Raw genomic sequence first — 16,605 nt, forward strand, 5'->3', positions numbered from 1 at the left:
ACCCTGAAAAAAAAAATCCGTTAAAAAAATAAATAAATAAAAGAACTCAGGCTGTGAGACTTATCTTTTAATCAAGGAGAAGAACCTGGATGTAGTCTCTTGAGCAAATGCATCTCCTTCTTTAAATAAACCTGCATGTTGCAATTCAGCTGTATGCTATAAAAATGCATGCCTCCTAAAGCTTACACTTTAATTTCTAATTCTGTGATCGATACTATACAAACACAAGGCCTAGAGATTGTTTAGATGGAAAATCACAGCATCGCTAAATGTCAGCGATTGAGATGTCATTTCATTCCTCTTTCATTTCACAGATAAAGGATTGGGCCTGGGTGTGAGAAGTGACTGGCCCACAGCAGACAGCTTCCAGCTCTCCATGGCCCAGACAAAAAGAAAAGAAAAGGAAAAAAAGAAGAAGTGATTTGGAGAGCAAGAAGACAGTTCAAACAAAAGCAAGAACAATATAGAGCTTCTAATTCAAACTCTGAAATGGTTGGAAGACTAGATATTAGAGCAATTCAAGAGGAATTTCCCTTTAGAAGGAGTTTATTTCATTTGAGGCCGTTTGTCTTCCTTCTTTAACGCTCTCAAGCATGAATTTAATATCTTTACTCTAAAACAAATAGCTCCTGTGAGGCTCGAAGGACAGGAAGGATATTACGGTCTACCAAGTCCAATAAGATCATTAATTATTTTGCTGACTGGTAAGCACTGGTTCTCTGAGTTGATTGAAAAATTATGGGCTAAATGATACACTTTTCAGCACCTCCTGTGTTATAAGAGTCCATTAACAACACGCTGGGTGGATCACTGGTCCTCGGTGGACACTCTGCCCCCTATTCCTCCGTGCCATCTCTGAACATCTTTCCTTTGGCCGTTCTAGGGGCTCAGCCCTCAGGATTTGTCTGTATTTCCAGGCTCTGGACAAATCTCTCCCTAATCTTCAGTCTGGCTCCTACCTCTTGGTCTGATATTCATTTCAGACTGCCTCAAAGAAATCCACCAGCCCAGGCCCCAGAAGACCTTTTCCTGGGAACTCTGTGCACACCCCAGAAGAGGAAGGTCTGTCTCTCCGAGCTCCACATTCCTCTCCCTAGCTCTGTTCCCAAAACAACTGTTCTAGACACACGTAGATTGCCACAGGGAATTAGTGTAACCGAAAGTTCGGTCTCTGAACCCGATGCCAAGCCGAATAACGAGAACAGAGTCTTGAGTGGAAGAGGAAAGGTTTTTACTATGCCAGGCACAGGGAGCAAAGCAAGGGCTCATGCCTCAAAAATTGCTAGCTCCCCGATGAGGAATGGGTAGGGATTTTTATTTGGGGTTTTGGGTAGGGGAGGGGGCACATGAAGCTTGTGCAGCTTGGTGCTTTCCCACCAGCCTGCTTTTGGCCTTGAAAGGCTGCTTGCAGCAAGGCAGGGGGGAGGGTGAGATAGGAGGATGGCAGGTGGGCGTCCTTCGCCGTTGTCTCCTCTTCTTGTTTGAGGTGGGTTGGAGCACCGGGAGTCGAGGAGTTGAGGTCTGGGAAGCCTCCGCTCCTTGAGACTCTTGAGACAGAGGCTTTCCTGGCAAACTCAAGGACACATGATGAGCTAAACTTTAGCGTGCCTCCAACTCCAGGCCACCTGGGCTTTTAACAATTTGTAGCTCCCATCTAGTTGTAAAGCTCAAAGAGTCCAAGTTTAAAGAAACAGGTATTTACATATGAGTGGAGCTAGAGAAGCAGGAAAGGGGGTGGTGGGTTTTAGTTTTAACCCCATATACACTGGGTTCAATGTGGGGAACTGATATCAGGGCTGATGTTAAGAGCCTGTAACATTAGCAGAGAGGAGATCTTGTTTTCCCTTCTCCTGCAGTGCAGGTACTAACAACCAGAACCCTGAGATGGCCAATTGCTCTAGAATAGCCCATAGTGGGGGCTCGAACACTTACAACTTGGCAAGAAGTCCCTAATGCAACCTCGAGGCATTGTTTCAGGAAAGAGTAAGAAATAACTAGAGGAGAAAGGATGTCTGAATAATCATATGGATTCTTCCGGGAAGAACTCGGGCCCACAAAGGCTCTTTTCCTTTCTTGAAATCAGATAAGAGGACCTCCTCCCACCACAGCAGCAGGCACAGTGCAAGTGGGAAGCAAGTGAGGGCCCCACTGCACTGACTCATGAAGCACTAAGAGCAAGAGCAATTCAGTCAGGGAACTGCACAGTGAAGGCTGAGGGTTTCTGTTCCTGGGATCGTGCTTAGGACACATGCAGACCGAAAGGCTGAGAATGTTCTGGAACCAGACTGTCAGTTCTGACACCACCGGCACATATCAGCTTGGGGAGCAGGAGCAGATAACACAGGCGGAAGAAGAATAATGCAGAAGGATGATCAAATAAGCTGAGGACCAGGGCACAACCAGAACATAGCTGTTGCCTGAACTTCTCCTGGCTGAGAGGAAACTAATTCGCAAAGGAGGAGGAGTGGTGAGACCAACACTGCAGTGGTTTGGCAGCAGGGCCTCAAATGAATTCCAAGTCACCTGGTATAGGCTCAAGCACGGGCTTTATTGTGGGAAGGAGGAGCTTATAAAGGTAGGTTCATGGAGAGGAGGTTGAGGCTGCTCTGTGCTCCCCTGGCTCCCATGGTGCTGAGCAAGGCACTCTGCCTGTGGGGGTGTGTTCCACAGGACAGTGCTGGCCGCTCTTGTCAGGCAGACAAGCAGCCTTGCCAGAGGAGGCCACACAAACCGCGTGGACCAGCAGTGTGGATTTGGGGGCAGCTGCTGGAGCAGTTGCCTGATGATGTGGCTCCAAGAACCTGGAAATCTTAGGCCCCGCGGGAAGCTGAAGCCCTCTATCCTCGTCCTAGTGAGCTCATTGCCTGAGCAATCAGAGTGAGCCCCAGGGTCACTTTCTGACCTTCCCTGTCCCTTGTATCATGGTAAATCAGGGTAGCCACTTACAAGGATGGCAGATGCCAGGCAGGTGACATGATGAAGGACCCAGGTGGGAGAGTATGAGTCCCAGCCGGAGGGCACAGCCACCACTGGGATCTGCATGATTTTTTCATGCGGGAGCGTGGGCCCACTGTTGTCAGGAGTCTGGGTTTTGTAAAAGAAATCTGGCTTCTTGATTTTAAAAAAACTCCTGATTTTGTATGTTGTTAACTGACTCACTTTTTGAACACTTGTGTGAGCCTAATAAAATCATTCATGAGCTGCATGTGGCCTGTGGTTGTCAGTTTTAGCCTGTCCTATAAATTATGCTTTGCAATGTGTTTTAACTCAACAAACGTTTTGCTCATTATTCATTTTTGCAAATCTCATTTTTTTTTTTTTTTTTTTTTAGCTGAGGAGATACCAGTCTACTCTTCTGGAATTTCACGGGCTGGGGGGTGGGGGAGGAAGGCCGTATTGTCTAGAGTAGTGCTTTGCAGAACTGTTTTCAAATAAAACGTTGTGTAGCACTACAATATATAAGGCAGATAAAGTGATGAAAAGGTTCTTTCATTTCCATGGTGAAAAGATTTTTTTGTCATCCCCCCCACCCCCAGATTATATAAATAATACATGTTTCGGGGGGCAAAAACTTTTAAAAATACAAACAGTATGAAGAAAAAATGAAATTCTCTGAAATCAGACCTCCTGAGAAAGTCACTATTACCTTTTCTGTCATCATCCTTTTGTACATCTTCTACACACACGCATTATAGTTTACACAAATGAGAGTACGCTGCATTTCCCGAGGACACCATTTTAAGTGCTCATTTAAATTCTCATTTTGTGTTGCTCACCCCTCCCCTGCTTCTCTTCGGTCTCTCCCCTGTCTCTGCCTCCATCCCTATCCCCAACTTAGTTTAAGAACCTAATATGTATTTTTCCATTCCTCTCTCTCCTTGTCTGTCTTTCTCTCATATGTGTGAGTGAAATCGGATTGGGGATCCTTGCTTTCTAGGAATGAGATGGCATCATGCACGCTTCCCTGCACCTCTGTCCTCACTCAACATGGAACTGACACACAAACTCGTTTACCTGCACAGGACATCAGGACGTCGATGCCCCCCTCCTTACTCACCGTCTCCTTTACTGACACGCATTCACGTTGTTTCTGCGTTTGGCCAGTATAATATGCGGCAGTAAACATCCTTGTACGTGAAGTTTCATGTTTTTGTGTTGTATTCTCTATGGGTAGAACCCCAGTAGTGAGATTCTAGGATCAAAGAGTGTGTTTTGAATTTCAAACTTACTGCCTGACTGTCTTCTAAGGGTCTAGAACGATTCCCATTTCTATCAGCGGTATGTCAGAGTCTCCTTTTCCCGGAAAGCTTACCAGAAGGGGAGTTCACAATCCATTCTAATCTTGTCCACCTGATGGGCTTAACAGACTTGAAGGGGTTTTGAGCATCTTTTTATAGGCTTATTGGCCAGTCGGCTATGCTTTTCTGTGAACTGCCTATTCTTATCCTTTTAAGATTAATTTGTACATTATAGATAACTAATTCTTTACCGTATGTGTTGATTTTTTTCCCAGTCTACCATTTTTTCTGTTGAATTTATAATACAGTTTCCTCTGTGAAACAGAAGTTAGTTACTTTGAATTTTATATCTTTTGCCGTATAAAATTAAAGCAGCATTGTATTTTTTTAAGACAAATACGTTCATCTTATCTCTTATGACTTCCGATCTATCGTCTTGCTTACAAAAGTCTCTTCATGACTCTGTGTATAGACGTGGTGAGATGCGCTCCGAGCCATAGTGGCCTAAAACAACAACATTAAGTATCTCGTGGCTTCCGCAGGACAGAATTCTGGTTTATTTGGGTGCTCTGCTTCCGGGTTCTCCCACGCCTGCAATCCAGCTGTCGGCTGGGCTCCAGTCAGCTCCTGGTGGACTAGGAGAGGGTCTGCCCCCAGCTTACCTGGCTGTTGGCAGGATTAGGTTCCTCGCTGGTTCTGGCCACAGGCCGCCCTCAGGGCCTTGCCCATGGGCGTCTCCGTGGGGCAGCTCACCACGCGGGCGGCTGCTGGCTTCCTCAGAGCACGTGAGCAAGAAAGGTCAGAGAGAGTGCCAGCCAAGGGGGAAAACATGGTCTTTCATACCTGAATCTGGGAGGCGACATCAATCACTTTTGCCTCATTCTATTCTATTCTGTTCTGCTCTACTCTATTCTTTTCTAGTCATTAGAAGCAAGTCACTGGGTGCAGCCCACACTCAGAGGAGGGCATCACAGCAGGGGGTGAACCCCAGGGGGTGGAGTCATTGGGGACCATCCTAGAAATCTGCCTGCCACAGTGACAGAGAAATGCATCAGTGTACGTGCTTCTATTTTTCAAGGAAAATAGTTTTGTCCTAAAGTAGTGATTTATGCTTGATTTTGCGTGTGTTTATTTGCTTGTTTTGACTCCTAGGCTTTAAATTGAGTCCATTTATTTTTATGAAAAATTACTGCACTGTCTTCTCTCTCTCTTTATTAATAAACATATCTTCAAGGACCACCATCAATCCAAAGGCTGAATTGGGGAATCATTGGACTAGAATCGTTCTCAAACTCTTTCTGGTTTCAGACTCCACAAGGAGCTGCTTTTCCCGTCAGAAATCAACTTGCAAATGCAGCAGTGCTCAACAAAGTGCATTTCACCCACTACAAATGTCTTTACTGGCTAATTAAGCTGCTTAGGATTTGGTGAACAGAAAACCCATAACTGCTTTCTCTCTCCAGTCATTATGCGGATGCTGCTTGAGGTGCTTTTTGAAGCTGATACACTGACTTTTTCTATTTTCATTTCAAAAGGAAACGCTTTAGCCATGTGCAAACCACAGCAAAATGAAAACCCAGCTTAGCGATAGGCACAGAGGCGTGGGGCTTAATCAAGCACCAATGAAATCAAAGATTACATTCACACCCATATTTTCTTGGAAATTAAACATTTATTCCAAGCACAAAACTAAAACAGAAGGACATTATTATGTATTGATAATTTTATTTAGCTGTGCATATTTGTCTCTGTTTACTTGCCGGAGTTACAACAACCAGGATAGAATGTTGTTTGGAAGCTCCCTAGAGAACCAAGTGGTAGAGGAAAGAGGATTTATTTTCATGTGAGGGAAATGTCCATATTTGGGATGGTTTATGCTATCTTTGAGTGCAAAATACAAGATTCATGAAACATACGGTGAGAAATTTTTATCATCAGAAGTAGCCTTTGTTTGTTAAAATCAAATATGCTCTTTAAAATCATTTCAAGAATATATCCATTTTCATACTTAACCTGGTAGTATGGACATCATATAGACATGGGGTGACAGATATATTTCGGAATTAAAGTAATCAGAGGCTAAGAAGTCATGTTAGCAATTTTCCAATGTGTATTTTCTTGGTATTCACAGAATATCTAACCAATTAAGGCTATCAAATGCATATACTCTCTATTTGTTCTTATTTAATTTAAATTTTGCAGCTTTATTGAAGTATAAGTGACACACAATTAATTGCTTATTTTAAAGTGCATAATCAGATGAGTTTTGACACGTACGCATACATGAAACCATCAGCACAGTCAAGATAATGAACTTTTACATCAACCCCCAAAAGTTTCTTTGTGGCCTTTGGATTCATCCTCTCTCAATTCCCTCAGCCCCTGCTTCCCACCATTCCCAGGCTAACCTCTGACCTGCTTTTTTGAGACCTATCTATGATTGGTTTGCGTTTTCCGGAATTTTTATGAATAGAATTATCCAGTATGTCCTGCTTTTTGCCTGGCTTCTTTCACCAGCATAATTATTTTGAGATTCCATCATGTTATTGAGTGTGTCAATAGCTGCTCCTTTTTATTGCCAAGTCGTGGTCTGTAGCAGCCCGCTCTGGTGGTCTAGTGGTTAAAGTCTGGCACTCTCGCCACCGCAGCCCGGGTTCGTTTCCCTGTCAGGCAACCACACCACCCATTCATCGGTTGTCACGCTGTGTCGGCTGCATGTTGCTGTGATGCTAAAAGCTCTGCCACTGGGATTTCAAATATGAGCAGGGTGACCCATGGTGGACAGGTTTCAGCAGAGCTTCTAGACTAGACAGACTAGGAAGAAGGACCTGGCCACCCACTGTCTCCCAAAACTGGCCATGAAAACCCTACAAACAGCAGCGGAGCATTGTCTGATATAGTGCTATAAGTGAGAGGATGGTGCAAAAAGACCAGGCAGGACACAGAATCTCTAGGAGTCGGAATCAAGCTGACAGCACTAACAAGAAAGTAGTCTATAGGATGAGTATGTGAAAATTTGTTTATCTGTTCACCTGTTGATGAGCATTTGGGTCGTTTCCAGCTTTGGGCTATAAATAAAAAAAGCCACCATAGACATTCACGTACAAGGGTTTTGTGGACATAGGCTTTTATTATCGGGGGGTAAATAGTTAGCAATATGATAGGTATTATGGTAGGTGCAATTTTAACTTTTTCTAAACAGCCAAATCATTTTCCAAAGTGGCCGTACTATTTTGCATTCCCACCAGCAGGGTAGGAGAGTTCCAGTTCCTCCACATCTTTGTCAACACTTGTGGAAGGAATTTCACGAATGTAGATTTCTTGGTGCATATAGAATATCTTGCCAACTAATGGTGTCAAATATATGCAGTCCCCATTTATTTTTAATTCAGTGAGGCTCAGAAGGATCCTATTTTAATTTGAAGAGTTTTCTTTTAAGCCAGCCCTACACAGTTAGTGTGGGGGAGTGGGGTGGGGGGTTGCACTAAGAGTGTGGGCTCAGAAATCAGATCGTCTAGTCTGAACCTTGGTTCTGTCACAAATAATTGTGTCTCCTCATTTTCCTTGACTGTAAAATGCAGTTAATAGCAGTCTCTATCTTGTGGGTTGTTGGGAAGATAAATGCTTTAAAGCATGTGAGCCACCACGGGCCGGGCACATAGCAGTCAGTAAACGTCACTTACACACAATGCAGATGAGCTACAGTCTCTTCAGTTCTTATGGGGAAAAAAACCTGCCTCATCATTCATCCTAAATATGATGAAAAGGATTATTTGTAAAGGAAATAACTTTTTACTGACTTTAAAATTAATATATATATATACACATTACAGAGAATTTGGAAAACAGGGTTTGGCCACATGTTAGGCTGAGCTACATGGAAACGGTGGACAAAATATAACAAAACAGTTTTGGAAAATACAAAGCTGCACCTCTGGTAATGGTGAGTTAGGAAATTTTGATCAATATTCTCGCTGAGGAAACTATGAAAGCTTAACGAAATACTAAAATAAGGACAAAACCATCTACCTGAGGCTTCATATTGCTAAGAAGATGGAGAAGAAATACCAGACCACAATACGGAGGAGGTGGAACCCTGGTAAGCACCCCGTGCTTGGGGATGGGGCCTTCAGGGACTGTAAGACAGGAGCGAGTGGGAGCTGGAAGCAGACAGGCGGTCATGGGGACTGAGCTCAGCTCCAAATCACTTCAGCTCTTGTACCTGGTTTGAAGGGGTCCTGGGCTGGTATTGATCCTAGGAGACTGGCAGAAACAAACATAAATGTTCTCTGGTGGAGGTAAGAACCTTTTCAAGTTGTTTCTACAAACATTTTTGCAAAAAACCCCTCTGGCACCAATAAATAATGACCAGGCTAGGAGGAGACACAGCAACATGGACAAAAGACAGCAGAAACAACAGACAGTGGAAACAGACCCACAGAGGTTCAGTTATTAGCATGATCAGATATGACTTTAAAATACCTGTGCTTGTTATATACAAGGAGAAAAAAGACAAGGTGGAGAATTTTTGCAGAGAACTTGAAGCTGCAAAATAGAAAGAAATTGTGAATTCTAACATGTAAGATGTAACCAAAATAATAAATCCCCAATGAGTGGGTTTAACAGTAGATTAAACACAACTGAAGAGAGAATTAGTGACTTAGAAGAAGGTCTGAAGAAAACACCCAAAGTGAAGCATGGAGAGCAAAAGGATGGTGAACACCGAAGAGCAGATTAAAAGCATAGAGGATATAGTGCTAACATATGTGTACTTGGGGTTCCAGAAGGAAAGAAGAGAGAATGGAGCAGAAGACATATTTGAAGAGAAAATGGCTGAGAAATTTCAAAAGCTGATGAAAGACATCAAGATACTGATTCAAATCCCTGTGAACCCCAAGCGCAAAAATTAAAAACAAAACAAAACCCAAACCAAAACATCAGCATCAAAATAAAACAACTAACATACTGTTTGAAGAAAACCAAAATCAAAAAGAAAAAATTTAAAGCAACCAGATCAAAAAGATGAACGTTCTTGAGTAACATATAAGTAACAGCTAGACTTAGCAGCTGAACTCTTAACAGAAGCCGTGGAAGACCCCTAAACTGCAGTTTAGTAGTGAGAATGAAATAAAAACATCTTCAGACAATGACTGAGAGTGTTTATTAGCAGAAGATCATCACTTAAAGCACTGTTAATAGCATACGTGCCTGTAATAAAAAAATCGAACCCAGAGGAAGGCATGGGTGACAAGCGACAACAGTGAGCAAAGAAATGGCTAAACATGTTGGTAAATCTAAATGAGATTCAACGATTAAAAATACAGCACTACGTCTAGGGGCCAGCCCAGTGGCATCGTAGTTAAGTTCGCCCGCTGTGCCTTGGCAGCCTGGGGTTCACGGATTCGGATCCCGGACGCAGACCCACACACCGCTCATCAAGCCATGCTGTGGCAGCATCCCACGTACAAAATAGACAAAGACTGGCACAGATGTTAGCTCAGTGACAAGCTTCCTCAAGCAAAAAGAGGAAGATTGGTAACAGATGCTAGTTCAGGGCCAATCTTCCTCACAAAAAATAAAGAAATAAATAAAGCACTATGACTACTACTAATTAACCGGAGGAGCTTTAAATATTATGGTGTCCAAAATGCAGTCTTTATCCTGTTTTGCGGGAGAACATAGATATGAACTTTATAAAGTGTGAAATCAAATACACATGTTAAAAAATTCTAAGAGTAACTAGTAAATTACTACTAACTACTAAACCACTAAACTACTAACTTTCAAACCACTAGAAGGTAAAAAAGGAATAGGGGAAATGTAAGCACTCTAACGAGAAGCTGGGAAAGTAGAAAAGCGAAAAAGTACAAAAGAAAACAGAAAATGTAACGTTAGAGTTGAGCCTAAATGTAGCAGTAAGAAAACAAGGTGAAAAGATTACAAAAATCTCAGTAAAAGAGCACGGAAATTCAGATTAGACTCTCAAACCCAGTCGTGTTCTATTTTTAAGAAACGCCATTAAAACGTAATGACAGAATGTTTTAAAATAAAGAAATGCACAATTTTCTACCTGGAAACTATTAAGAAAAAGAAAATTGGGGCCAGCCCCAGCGGCCTAGTGGTGAAGTGCAGTGTGCTCCAGTTCAGCGGCCCGGGTTCAGTTCCCGAGTGCAGACCTACACCGCTCTGTTAGTGGCCATGCTGTGCTGGTGACGCACATTCTGAAAAACAGAGGAAGACTGGCAGGGAGGTTAGCTCATGGTGAATCTTCCTCAGCAAACAAACAAACAAACAAACAAAAAAGCCCCAGCTGTTGCAGCAATAAATGACCATTCAATTTACATGCGCAAACACTGTTGAGTTGGACTGGATCTTAATCTGGTTCTAGGGAGGTGGAAGGAGAGCTACATTGGGGGGCACGAACAGATGCCCAGAGCCCTACAGACTTCTGTCGTCATGTGACCCAGAACAGAAGTGCTGCATGCTGAATTCTCTGGCGGCAAGCACAGAGCCACACACTGGGCCACACACAGAGTGAGGCCCCTGGACAGGCTGGTACAACTAGTCTCCCTTATCACTGATCCTGGGCCCTTCAGCTCTGCTCTGCCTTCCTAGAGGTCCTCCTCTAGGCTTGAGATGGAGGCTTAAGGAGAAGCAGCATCTTGGAGGAACAAGCCAAACCTCCTGGAGGGATCAGGTGACAGAATGTGAATTCAGGCCTCGGGTTCCTGTGAGTGGGAATCAGTGCTCTCAGTGGAATCTGCACTGCTTTCACTCAAGTCTGAATCTTCAGTAGGATTTCTTAGCCTCGTGGCATGTTGTCAGGACAGGAGCATGAGTAAGGAATCACGAGAACTAACTAATGTGGCCTGAGGCAAAATATGCACCAAATATAGGGTGGCAGGACTAATCAATTCCCAGAGTCCCTTCCGGATAATTTGGTGGCATAACGACACTGATGGAGGCTGGAAAGTTTGGAGGATTGCAATGATTAATTTGTGGCCTTCAACAAGTCATCTAACCTAAGTCACAGTCTGCTGCTCTCTAAATCACCCTTACTTCAAAGAGTGGCGTGGAGAATAAAATTGAATATACAAAGGACTTTGTCTGACACACTGTCAGTAGGGCACTAAATGCATTTGTGAAGGCTGTGTGCTGGACAGCCCCAGGAAGTATTATTTGCATGAACTGTGATGTAAATGGCAACCCCTGGAGTTGTGCAACATGGCGGCCTATGTCATGAACACTCAATCAATGACAATAGAGAGTAAAAATGTGTGCCCTCTCTTTAGCTATTCCAAATTGGCTAAATTTTCAAAACTCTAAATCGGCCTCCCAGCCTCTCCTCTTTCCCAAAATTGGAAGTAAGAAAACATGGAAATTATGCTACTTTCAGATATTGTTTACTCACTTAAAAAATTTCTAAAAGGTAATGCTTGAACTGGAGCAGGATTTCTTTTTTGATTGAATCACTTTCTGCGTTTCTACACAAAGCCAGACCAATGGACCCCAGGGCTTTCACACCCTACAATGTGTGTGCAAGATGCCGAGTGTCTCCCTCCAAAGCAAAGTGACAAGGGATATGTTCAATTGTGCAGACAGAAAGTCTTATTTGTTTTTCCTATCACTTTGTTATACAAGCTCTCTTCTCATCTTATTTAATCCTGAATTGGATGAATAGTAATCTCTATTTTCACTGATGTAAATAAAGACAGCAAGGCAAAGTTAACAAACTCACCAACACTCATTCATTCATTCAACACATATTTTCCTGCGTTTCCTACCCAGGTGCCAGGCACTGTCCAGCGCACCAGAGATACACTGATAACAGAAGAGGCAAGCTTCTGTCCTCGTCAATCTTCCACTTATGGGTGGTAGGCATACCCAAGCAACACAACGCATTTACAACATAACAGCAGCGAGGGATCTATTGTTCCTAAGGTCTCTTCTCTTCACTATGAACCTGTGTAAAGTAAACTACCTCAAAGGGACTCTGTGAACTCAAAAATAAGAGGCAGAGATTTCAGTTTGATTTTATTGGTTTTACCTGCTGCCCTATCAGATATCTTTTTTTTTTAACACCTAATTAGGCAACTGACAGTGGGCATAAAGCATTTACTACTTGGGCGATTTGAAAGACGCTCTGAGGAGAGATGCGAAGGACTCACTGACACTTCTAGTGACTTCCAGGGATTGCAGATGTGTGCTGCTGAAGATGCCAAGAGAGATGGATGGGGGCGAATCCAGGAGCTTCACCTGGAGCCGCCACTGCTCTTTGCATGCCTCTCTGCAGATATTGACACAATTAAAATTTCTGTTTCCATCATCCTGCAACTTGGAAAAGTCCTGAAGGGACTTTTCTGCACGGCCCACTGAACATGCATGGAAAGATAGTCACTGAAACCTTAAATTTCAGGTAAAATCTTCCTCTACTTTTCTTCTTCTCATACCTCATTTCAAGGAGGTAGTGGGCTCTGCAAGGCAGACGCTGCCAAAAGCACATGGCTCTGGGGGTCTGCCCCCAAACCTCAGCTCACCAAAGTGATGACACCCAGTGAACTGGAGGCTGAGGGGGAGGTGGGGCAGTGGGAGAGGAGAGTTCTAGACATTGCAGAGGGCAGGCCTGCTTCTTGCCAGTGCCCTGAAGTAGGAGGCAGCACCTGGGAGAGAAATGAAGGCACCTGGGGCAAATCTGAATGTGGGCCTCTGCCCTGGCAGGGGGCTCATGCTCCAGCCAAGATGGAACACACAGCCAACGCTTCCAGAGACACCACACAGGATAGGACAGTGGCTGTGCTGAGGCTCATCTCCAATGCCTCGCTCCTTCATTAGACCCTGGACATCATTGCACAACTCTGGGGGTGGCACCCTAAGAAAATTTAAGGTTAATTTTTCCTCAGTTTGGGAAGAAGAGCATCTGAGGTAGAATTTAGTTTATTTTAAAAAATGTCATAAAGGGCTGGCCCCATGGCGTGGTGGTTAAGTTCATGTGCTCCACTTCAGCAGCCTGGGGTTCACAGGTTCAGATCCAGGGCACGGACCTACACCACCTGTCAAGCCATGCTGTGGTGGCAACCCACATACAAAACAGAGGAAGATTGGTGTAGATGTTAGCTCAGAGACAATCGTCCTCAAGCAAAAAGAGGAAGATTGGCAACAGATGTTAGCTCACGGCCAATCTTCCTCACCAAAAAAACCCCCAAAACAAAAATCATATATAAGATATATGTATAATCATATATAAGATAGTTTTATGAACATTCGTTTATGCACAAAGTCATACTTACATATACACTTACATATACATATGATTCATTCATCTGTAGATCTATCTATAATGGCTACATATCAGACCCTAAGACCTCTGTTCTTGATTCAAAAATGACTAAGAAAAGGTCCCTCAGGGGCTGGCCCGGTGGTGCAGCGGTTAAGTCCGCACGTTCCGCTTCGGCGGCCTGGGGTTCGCCAGTTCGGATTCCGGGTGTGGATCTATGCACTGCTTGTCAAGCCATGCTGTGGCAGGCATCCCACATATAAAGTAGGGGAAGGTGGGCACGGATGTTAGCTCAGGGCCAGTCTTCCTCAGCAAAAACAGGAGGAGTGGTGGCAGATGTTAGCTCAGGGCTAACCTTCCTCAAAAAAAAGGGGGTGAGGTTCCTCACTGTCTGAGAAGAGAAATAGTAAAGTTGACAACGGGATCAGGTACCAACTGCTGTGTAACAAAACAACAAAATGCAGTGGCTTAAGACAAGAAGTATTTAATTAGCTCATGATTTTGCAGGTTGGCAATTTGGGGATCTCCTGGGCTGTGCCACACTCAGCTGCTCTCTGCAGGACTTGCTCATGTATCTGCCATCAGCTGCTGGGTCAGCAGCGGGCCAGTTGCTCAAAAATCAACTCAGCAGCTGCAGTGAGATCCATCTCTACAGGGCGGCTTATCATCCGGGAGGCTGGATTGGGCTCAATCTCACGGGTTGTCAGGGTTTGAAAAAGGTCAAGATGGCAAGCCCAATGGTAAGACCATTTCACGTCTCTGCTTGAATCAGGTTTTATGCTGTTGCAATAACCAAAGGAATCATAAAACCAGCCTTTATTCAAGGAACGGAGAAAGAATCCTGCCCTTGGAGAAATGTAGTGCAAAGTTATCACATAGGGATGTGGATGCAGAGACAGGAAGAATGTGTGGCCATTTTCATAATCACCAAAAGAAAACGCAATCATGTGCTTTCTAAGCTATACCAAAGCGCTCCTTGAATACAGTAGGACACACAGCAGGGGGTGGGAAATTCCACCGGGGGTTGGGCAGGGAGGAATTCAAACAGGAAGTGATACCGGAACAAAATTGAGGGGGGTGAGGAGGTGGGAAATGGTCCAGTGCATTGAAGAAACAACACATGCTCTCCGGAGGGCACGGTACACAAGAGGGTGGCACGGTGGCCTGGAGAGAGAAAACTCTGAGGAGATAGGAGGAGGATATTGGGGCATTTATGTTACATTTCTGAACAAGCACACATCTTATTTTCTATTATGTTTCCGCCGACTCGTCCCTGTCCTGCCTTCTGGAATCGCACAAAACAAGCCTCCTCTCTCGCCATCAGAGGGTTTTCAAGTCCCTCTGAGTAGTCAGGCCACACTCTCTGCTCACCACATCCATTGTCTCAAATCCTTCCTCAAAGGGTTCCACGATTTACTGGTTCCTCTTCTAAATGCCTCCAGAACAGAAGCAAAATCCAAGCCAAGAGAGGACGGCGGGCTTTCCCCAAGAGCCCTCCTAAATCTCCCAGACAGGTGGAGGTCCTGAGTCCACGCTTTTCCGGAGGCCACAATCCTATCTCTTTCTCACTGGTCCCAAGGGGAAACACGCAGAGGGCTAAGGAGCTTCCCGCTAACACTTTCCAGGGCTTGGGACTGGGAAGGTCAAGAACGGGGGCAAAATGCTCACTTGGGAGCGATGGTGCCTCCAGCTGCCAGGACAAACAGTCCAGCTCTGCAGGGGATGCCTAGGATGGAGGAGTCCTTGTGGGAGTCACCACTCATTCATTCATTCATTCATTCATTCATTCAACAAATGCGTGTCGAGTGCCTACTACGTGTCAGGCGCTCTCCTACTTTCTGGGATTACAGACCTGAGAGCAAGCCGGTGTTTGCCTCCACGTTGCTTACGGTCCAATTCAAGGAGACAGATTTTCAAATGAGCCTCTCCCGTGGACCTGGAGGAGCGTAAGGACGGGGGCTTTCGGGAGCTCTGCATGCTCAGGGCGAGGACATCAGCTAATCTGCGCACCCTCAGCAAGCTGTGACCTGCAGTACAACGGTAACCGTGACCATTAGCATAGTCTTCTCCTGTAACAGTCACTGTTCTAAATGCTTTCCACGGATTGACCTCTTCAGCCTCCAAATGATGCTATCAGGTGGAGAGAGTCCTTTCCATTTTACAGATCAGAAAGCGAGGCAGAGGGGCTGGCCCCGTGGCCAAGCGGTTAAGTTCACCCACTCCGCCTCGCCGGCCCAGGGCTTTGCCGGTTGGGATCCTGGGCGCGGACACGGCACCGCTCGTCAGGCCAGGCTGAGGCGGCGTCCCACGTGCCGCAACTAGGAGGACCCACAACTAAAAATATACAACTATGTACCGGGGGACTTTGGGGAGAAAAAGGAAAAATAAAATATTTAAAAAAAAATAAAAAAGGAAAGTGAAGCAGAGAGAGGTCCACTGACTGGCCCAAGATCCAGCAGGTGGCGGAGCAGGGATCAAACCCAGTGGTGCTCCATGCACCACACCACTGTGCCTCCCCGTGGGAGGGGCGGACCCAGGAGGGAGGGGAGGGACGGTCTCCTAGTCAGGGGGAACAGCCTTTGAGAAGGCTCAGAGGCAAAGGAGGTCTGAGAGGGGTTCAGAGGGGACACTGAGTGACCAGGGCTGGAGAGGTGACTTCCAAACAGAGGCACAGGAGAGGCCTCGGGGAAAGATATCACCCATCCCAGTCTGTTCTCCTTTTCTGCCCTCTCACCCTCTCTCCAAATGGATGGGAGGCCCCTTGAGGGCAGGGAAAAGTTCCAAATCACTTTATTACGTGATTATTATATCACCTTCCCTCAGCTGCCCTCCTCACCCCTACTTCAACTGTTGCCGTGATTTCTTGTTGCCATGTTGACGTTCAAACTGGGCCCTCGGAACTGAGCTATGTCAGCGGTGACATCACACAGGATTTACTGGAAGACTCGGAGCTCACTCAGATCCCAACTGCTCACAGAGAGGTTGTGGATCCGGGATCTCCCTGTGGGGCAGCGCCTGTAGCTGCCGACTCACAGACATTGAGGACTCACTCAGAGTCTACGACCCAAGAGAGGCTGAGATTGGGAAGAGGGA

General features: G+C 45.1%; 1 long non-coding RNA gene across 1 annotated transcript; it reads right to left on the bottom strand.

Annotated features, from left to right (window-relative positions):
* Positions 1–5,890: 5,890 nt before the first annotated feature.
* Positions 5,891–15,442, bottom strand: LOC138917139 (uncharacterized). The gene is made up of 2 exons (XR_011424673.1): positions 15,365–15,442; positions 5,891–13,903 (listed from the first exon to the last, which is right to left on the bottom strand). It is a non-coding gene; the product is annotated as an uncharacterized lncRNA (long non-coding RNA).
* Positions 15,443–16,605: the final 1,163 nt, after the last annotated feature.

Source organism: Equus caballus, chromosome 1, assembly GCF_041296265.1.
Source record: "Equus caballus isolate H_3958 breed thoroughbred chromosome 1, TB-T2T, whole genome shotgun sequence".
Taxonomy (NCBI): domain Eukaryota; kingdom Metazoa; phylum Chordata; class Mammalia; order Perissodactyla; family Equidae; genus Equus; species Equus caballus.